We start from the raw sequence: 6,559 nt of genomic DNA on the forward strand, positions 1-6,559 counted from the left end.
AATATACTATAAATTTCAAAATATCAATGAAACTTAGCTCCAATTAGATGAGCGGGACTAGTAGCTTTTTGCCTTTGAACAGTTTTGGCATCTCACTTTATCCTTTGAAGTTCATAATGATTGGCATCTATAGGAACTCAGAATTCAGATAGTGTTATTGATTCTCCTAGTTTAGTATGTTAATTCTTGAACACAGCTACTTTATGAGTCTTGGCCGTGGCCATAAGCACTTTGTTTTCCAGTATTACCACCGGATACATAAATGCCACAGATACATAACTGGGTGAACCTTTTCAGATTGTGACTCATCTTTGCTAGAGTCCCCAATTAGAGGTGTCCAGGGTTCTTAAGCACACTCTTTTTGCTTTGGATCACGACTTTAACTGTTCAGTCTCAAACTCTTCACTTGACACTTTCATGCCACAAGTACATGGTTAGGGACAGCTTTGTTTAGCCGCTTATGCCAGGATTTTATTCCTTTAGGCCCTCCTATCCATTAATGCTCCAAGCCTTGGATCCTTTTTACCCTTGCCTTTTAGTTTAAAGGGTTACTGACTTTTTGCTCTTGCCTTTTGGTTTAAAGAGCTCTTGGCTTTTTCTGCTTGCTTTTTCTTTTTCTTTCTTTTTTTTCTTTTATTTTTGCCATTTTTTTCGCAAGCCTTGTTTTTCACTGTTTTTTCTTGCTTCAAGAATCAATTTTATGATTTTTTAGATTATCAATAATATTTCTCCTTTTTCATCATTCTTTCAAGAGCCAACAATTTTATCATTCATAAACAACAAATTCAAAAGACATATGCACTGTTCAAGCATTAATTCAGAAAACAAAAAGTATTGTCACCATATCAAAATAATTAAACTAATTTCAAGGATGAATTTGAAATTCATGTACTTCTTGTTCTTTTGTAATTAAAACATTTTTCATTTAAGAAAGGTGATGGATTCATAGGAGATTCATAGCTTTAAAGCATAGACACTTAGACACTAGTGATCATGTAATAAAGACACAAACATAAATAAACATAAAGCATTGTAAATGAAAAATAGAAAAATAAATAGACAAGGAGATTAAGGAACGGGTCCACCTTAGTGAGGGTGGTGTCTTCCTCCTCTTGAAGAACCAATGGTGCTCTTGAGCTCCTCTATGTCTCTTCCTTGCCTTTGTTGCTCCTCCCTCATAGCTCTTTGATCTTCTCTAATCTCGTGGAGAATGATGGAGTGCTCTTGGTGCTCCACCCTTAGTTGTCCAATGTTGGAACTTAATTCTCCTAGGGAGGTGTTAATTTTCTCCCAATAGTTTTGTGGAGGAAAGTGCATCCCTTGAGACATCTCAGGGATTTTATAATGAGGAATTTCCTCATGCTCTTGTTGAGGTCCATGAGTGGGCTCTCTTGTTTGTCCATCCTTTTTTTAGTGATGGACTTGTCCTCTTCAATGAGGATGTCTCCCTCTATGATAATCCCACCCGAATTGCAGATGTGACAAATGAGGTGAGGAAAGGCTAACCTTGCCAAAGTGGAAGACTTGTCAGCCACCTTGTAGAGTTCTTAAGGTATAATCTCATGAACTTTCATTTCCTCTCCAATCATGATGCTATGGATCATGATGGCCCGATCCACAGTTACTTCGGATCGGTTGCTAGTAGGAATGATAGAGTGTTGGATGAACTCCAACCATCCTCTAGCTACAGGCTTAAGGTCCGGTCTTCTCAATTGAACCAGGTTGCCTCTTGAGTCTCCTTTCCATTGAGCTCCTTCCACACATATGTCCATGAAGACTTGGTCCAACCTTTGATCAAAGTTGAACCTTATAGTGTAGGGGCGTGTGTTTTCTTGCATCATTGGCAAGTTGAACGCCAACCTTACATTTTCCGGACTGAAATCTAAGTATTTCCCCCAAACCATTGTAAGCCAATTCTTTGGATTCGGGTTCATACTTTGATTATGCTTCTTAGTGATCCATGCGTGTGCATAGAACTCTTGAACTATTAAGATCCCGACTTGTTGAATAGGATTGGAGAAAACTTCCCATCCTCTTCTTCTAATCTCTTGTCGGATCTCCGGATATTCGCCCTTTTTGAGCTTAAAAGGGACCTTAGGAATCACCTTTTTCTTGGCCACAACTTCATAGAAGTGGTCTTGATGGACCTTTGAGATGAATCTTTCCATCTCCCATGACTCAGAAGTGGAAGCAATTGCCTTTCCTTTCCTCTTTCTTGAGGTTTCTCTGGCCTTAGGTGCCATTAATGGTTATGGAAAAATAAAAAACAATGCTTTTACCACACCAAACTTAAAAGGTTTGCTCGTCCTCAAGCAAAAGAAGAAAGAAAGTAGTAGAGGAAGAAGAAAATAGAGGAGATGGAGGGAGATATGTGGTTCGGCCAAGGGGTAGAAGTAGTGGTTGTAATGTGTGAAAATGAAGGACTGGTGAGAGGTTTATATAGGGGTGGGGGGAGTGTTAGGTTTCGTGTATTAAGGTTGGGGTTGGGAGGGAAAGGATTTTAAATTTGGAGGTAGGTGGGGTTTTTGGAAAAGAGTGTTATGAAAAGGTGGGAGAGAGAAAGAGAGAGAGGTGGGGATCCTGTGGGGTCCACAGATCCTAAGGGGTCAAGGACTTATCATCCCTGCTCCATTTAAGCGTGTAAATACCCTTAGAGTGCAATCCTGGCGTTTAATGCCAGAATGCTGCTTGTTTCTGGCGTTAAACGCCAAGCTGTAGCCTGTTTCTAGCGTTTAACGCCAGACTGTAGCCTGTTTCTGGCATTTAATGCCAGCTTGATACTTCTTTCTGGCGTTAAACGCCAGTCTGATGCTTATTACTAGCGTTTAAATGCCAGTAAGCTCTTCCTCCAGGGTGAGCTATTTTTAATGCTATTTTTCATTCTGTTTTTGATTTTTTAGTTGTTTTTGTGACTTCACATGATCATCAACCTACAGAAAACATAAAATAATAATAGAAAATAAATAGATATAATTAAATAACATTGGGTTGCCTCCCAATAAGCACTTCTTTAATGTCAATAGCTTGACAGTGAGCTCTCATAGAGCCTCACAGATAATCAGAGCAGGGTTGGAGCCTCTCAACACCAAACTTAGAGTTTAGTTGTGGCCTCCCAACACCAAACTTAGAGTTTGAATGTGGGAGTTTTGTTTGACTCTGTATTGAGAGAAGCTTTTCATGCTTCCCCTCCATGGTTACAGAAGGAGAACCTTGAGTCTTGAATACAAGGTAGTCCTCCTTCAACTTAAAGACCAACTCTCCTCTGTCAACATCAATCACAGCTTTTGCTGTGGCTAGGAAGGGTCTGCCAAGGATGATGGATTCATCCTCATCCTTCCCAGTGTCTAGGATTATGAAATCAGCAGGGATGTAAAGGCCTTCAACCTTCACTAACACGTCCTCTACTAGTCCATAAGCCTGTTTCATTGATTTGTCTGCCATCTCTAGTGAGATTCTTGCAGCTTGTACCTCAAAGATTCCTAGTTTCTCCATTACAGTGAGTGGCATGAGGTTTATCCCTGATCCCAGGTCACATAGAGCCTTCTCAAAAGTCATGGTGCCTATGGTATAAGGTATGAAGAATTTTCTGGGATCCGGTTTCTTCTGAGGTAATGTCTGCCTCATTAATGCATTCAGTTCATTGGTGAATAAGGGGGTTCATCCTCCCAAGTCTCATTACAAAATAACTTGGCGCTTCATGATTGCTCCTAGATATTTAGCAACTGGCTCTTCAATGATGTTTTCATCCTCTTCAGAGGAAGAATATTCATCAGAGCTCATGAATGGCAGAAGGAAGTCCAATGGAATCTCTATGGTCTTTATATGAGCCTCAGATTCCTTTGGTTCCTCAAAGGAAAACTCCTTTCTGTTCAGAAGACGTCCGATGAGGCTTTTCTCACTGGGACTCACGTCCTCCTCACTCTCTCCAGGTTCGGCCATGTTGGTCATGGTTATGGCCTTGCACTCTCTCTTGGGATTTTCTTCTGTATTGCTTGGGAGAGTACTGGGAGGAGTTTCAGTAATCTTCTTACTCAGCTGACCCACCCGTGCCTCCAAATTTCTAATGGAGGACCTTGTTTCATTCTTGAAACTTAGTATGGTCTTGGATAGATCAGAGACTATGGTTGCCAGGCCAGAATGGCTTTATTCATAATTCTCTGTCTGTTGCTGAGAAGATGATGGAAAAGGCTTGCTATTGCTAAACCTATTTCTTCCACCATTATTATTGAAGCCTTGTTGAGGCTTCTATTAGTCCTTCCATGAGAAATTTGGATGATTTCTCCATGAAGGATTATAGGTGTTTCCATAGGGTTCTCCCATGTAATTCACCTCTGCCATTGCAGGATTCTCAGGATCATAAGCTTCTTCTTCAGAAGATGCTTCTTTAGTACTGTTGGATGCAGCTTGCAATCTATTCAGACTCTGAGAAATCATATTGACTTGCTGAGTCAATATTTTGTTCTGAGCCAATATGGCATTCAGAGTATCAATTTTAAGAACTCCCTTCTTCTGAGGCATCCTATTGTTCACAGGACTCCTCTCAGAGGTGTACATGAACTGGTTATTTGCAACTATTTCAATGAGTTCCTGAGCTTCTGTAGGGGTTTTTAGATAAAGAGATCCTCCTGCAGAATGGTCCAGTGACATTTTTGACAACTCAGATAGACCAACATAGAATATACATATGTTGCTCCATTCTGGAAGCATGTCAGAAGGACACCTTTTGATAAATTGCTTATATCTTTCCCAAGCTTCATAGAGGGACTCACCTTCTTTCTGTCTTAAGGTTTGGATTTCCACTCTAAGCTTGCTCATCTTTTGAGGTGGAAAGAATTTGGCCAGGAAAGTACTGATCAGCTTTTCCCAAGAGTTCAGGATTTCCTTAGGTTGTGAATCCAACCATGTTCTAGCTCTGTCTCTTATAGCAAAAGGGAAAAGCATAAGCCTGTAGACCTCGGGATCAACTCCATTGGTCTTGACAGTGTCATAAATTTGTAAGAATTCAGCTAAGAACTGATGAGGATCTTCTAATGGAAGTCCATAAAACTTACAATTCTGTTGCATTAGAGAAACTAATTGAGGTTTAAGCTCAAAGTTGTTTGCTCCAATTGCAGGAATTGAGATGCTTCTTCCATAGAAGTCAGAAGAGGCTGCAATGAAGTCACCAAGCATCTTCCTTGCATCTCCACCATTGTTTTTGGGTTCGGCCATCTCTCCTTCTTTTTCGAAAATTTCTGTCAGGTCCTCTCCAGAGGGTTGTGCTTTAGCTTCGCTTAGTTTCCTCTTAAGAGTCCTTTCAGGTTTAGGATCAGCTTCAATAAAAATGTCTTTATCCCTGTTCCTGCTCATATGAAAAAGAAGAGAACAGAAAAGAAGAGGAATCCTCTATGTCACGATATAGAGATTCCTTATGTGAGTAGAAGAAGAAAAGAATAGAAGAATGAGAAGAGAGAAATTCAAACACAGAGGGGGAAAGAGGGTTCGAATTTTAAGAAGAAGAGAAGTGTTAGTGATTAAATAAATAAATAAAAAGAAAGGAGAGAGAGGGAGAATTCGAAATTTAAATTAAAATAAAAGAAAAATATTTTTGTTTTTATTTTAATTATTAGTTAGTATTCGAAAATTAAAAAGAGAAATAAAATTAAATTAAAATTTAAAATAATTAGTTAATTAAAATAAATTTTGAAAAAGTGGGGAGGAGTTTTCGAAAATTAGAGAGAGGAAAGTAGTTAAATAGTTTTAAAAAAGATAAGAATTTTTAAAATCAAAGAAAAAGTTAAGTGGTTAATTGAAAAAGATTTTGAAAAGATAGGATTTTTAAATTAAATATTTGACTTGACTCATAAGAAACAACTAGAATTTTTTTAAAAATTTTTGACTAAGTCAATCCAAATTTTCGAAATTTATGATAAGAATAAGGGAAAGATATATTTTTTTTATTTTTGAATTTTTAATGAGGAGAGAGAGAAACATCAAAATGACTCAAAACATGAAAATTCAAGATCAAAACACATAATATATGCAAGAACACTTTGAATGTGAAGATGAACACCAAGAACACTTTGAATGTCAAGATGAATATCAAGAACTTATTTTTGAAAATTTTTAAGAAAAGAAAAACATGCAAGAACACAAACTTAAAAATTTTCAAATTTTAGACACTAACAAATTGAAAATACATATGAAAAATAAGAAAAGACACAAAACATGAAAATCACAAGATTAAACAAAGACAATCATCAAGAAAAACTTGAAGATCATGAAGAACAGTTTCATGCATGAGTTTTTTCGAAAATTTTAATGAAAATTAAAAATATGCAATTGACACCAAACTTAAAACTTGACACAAGACTCAAACAAGAAACACAAAATTTTTGGTTTTATGATTTTATTAATTTTTTTTGTATTTTTCGAGAATTATTTGGAAAAAGAAAAATAAGGATTTCAAAATTTTTAATAAGAATTCTAGGAATCATGCAATGTTAGTCTAAAACTCAGGTCCAGGAATTAGACATGACTTACTAGCCAGCCAAGCTTTCAGTGAAAGTTTTGGTCCAAA

The 6,559-nt window shown here is 37.5% G+C and overlaps 1 non-coding gene across 1 annotated transcript; it reads left to right on the plus strand.

The window, feature by feature from the left end:
- The first annotated feature begins 4,701 nt into the window (after positions 1–4,701).
- Positions 4,702–4,809, plus strand: LOC148553640 (small nucleolar RNA R71). The gene has a single exon (XR_015893100.1). It is a non-coding gene; the product is annotated as a small nucleolar RNA R71 (small nucleolar RNA).
- Positions 4,810–6,559: the final 1,750 nt, after the last annotated feature.

The sequence above is a fragment of the Arachis ipaensis genome, chromosome B7 (genome assembly GCF_059453495.1).
Source record: "Arachis ipaensis isolate K30076 ecotype BB chromosome B7, ASM5945349v1, whole genome shotgun sequence".
In the NCBI taxonomy this organism is placed as follows: domain Eukaryota; kingdom Viridiplantae; phylum Streptophyta; class Magnoliopsida; order Fabales; family Fabaceae; genus Arachis; species Arachis ipaensis.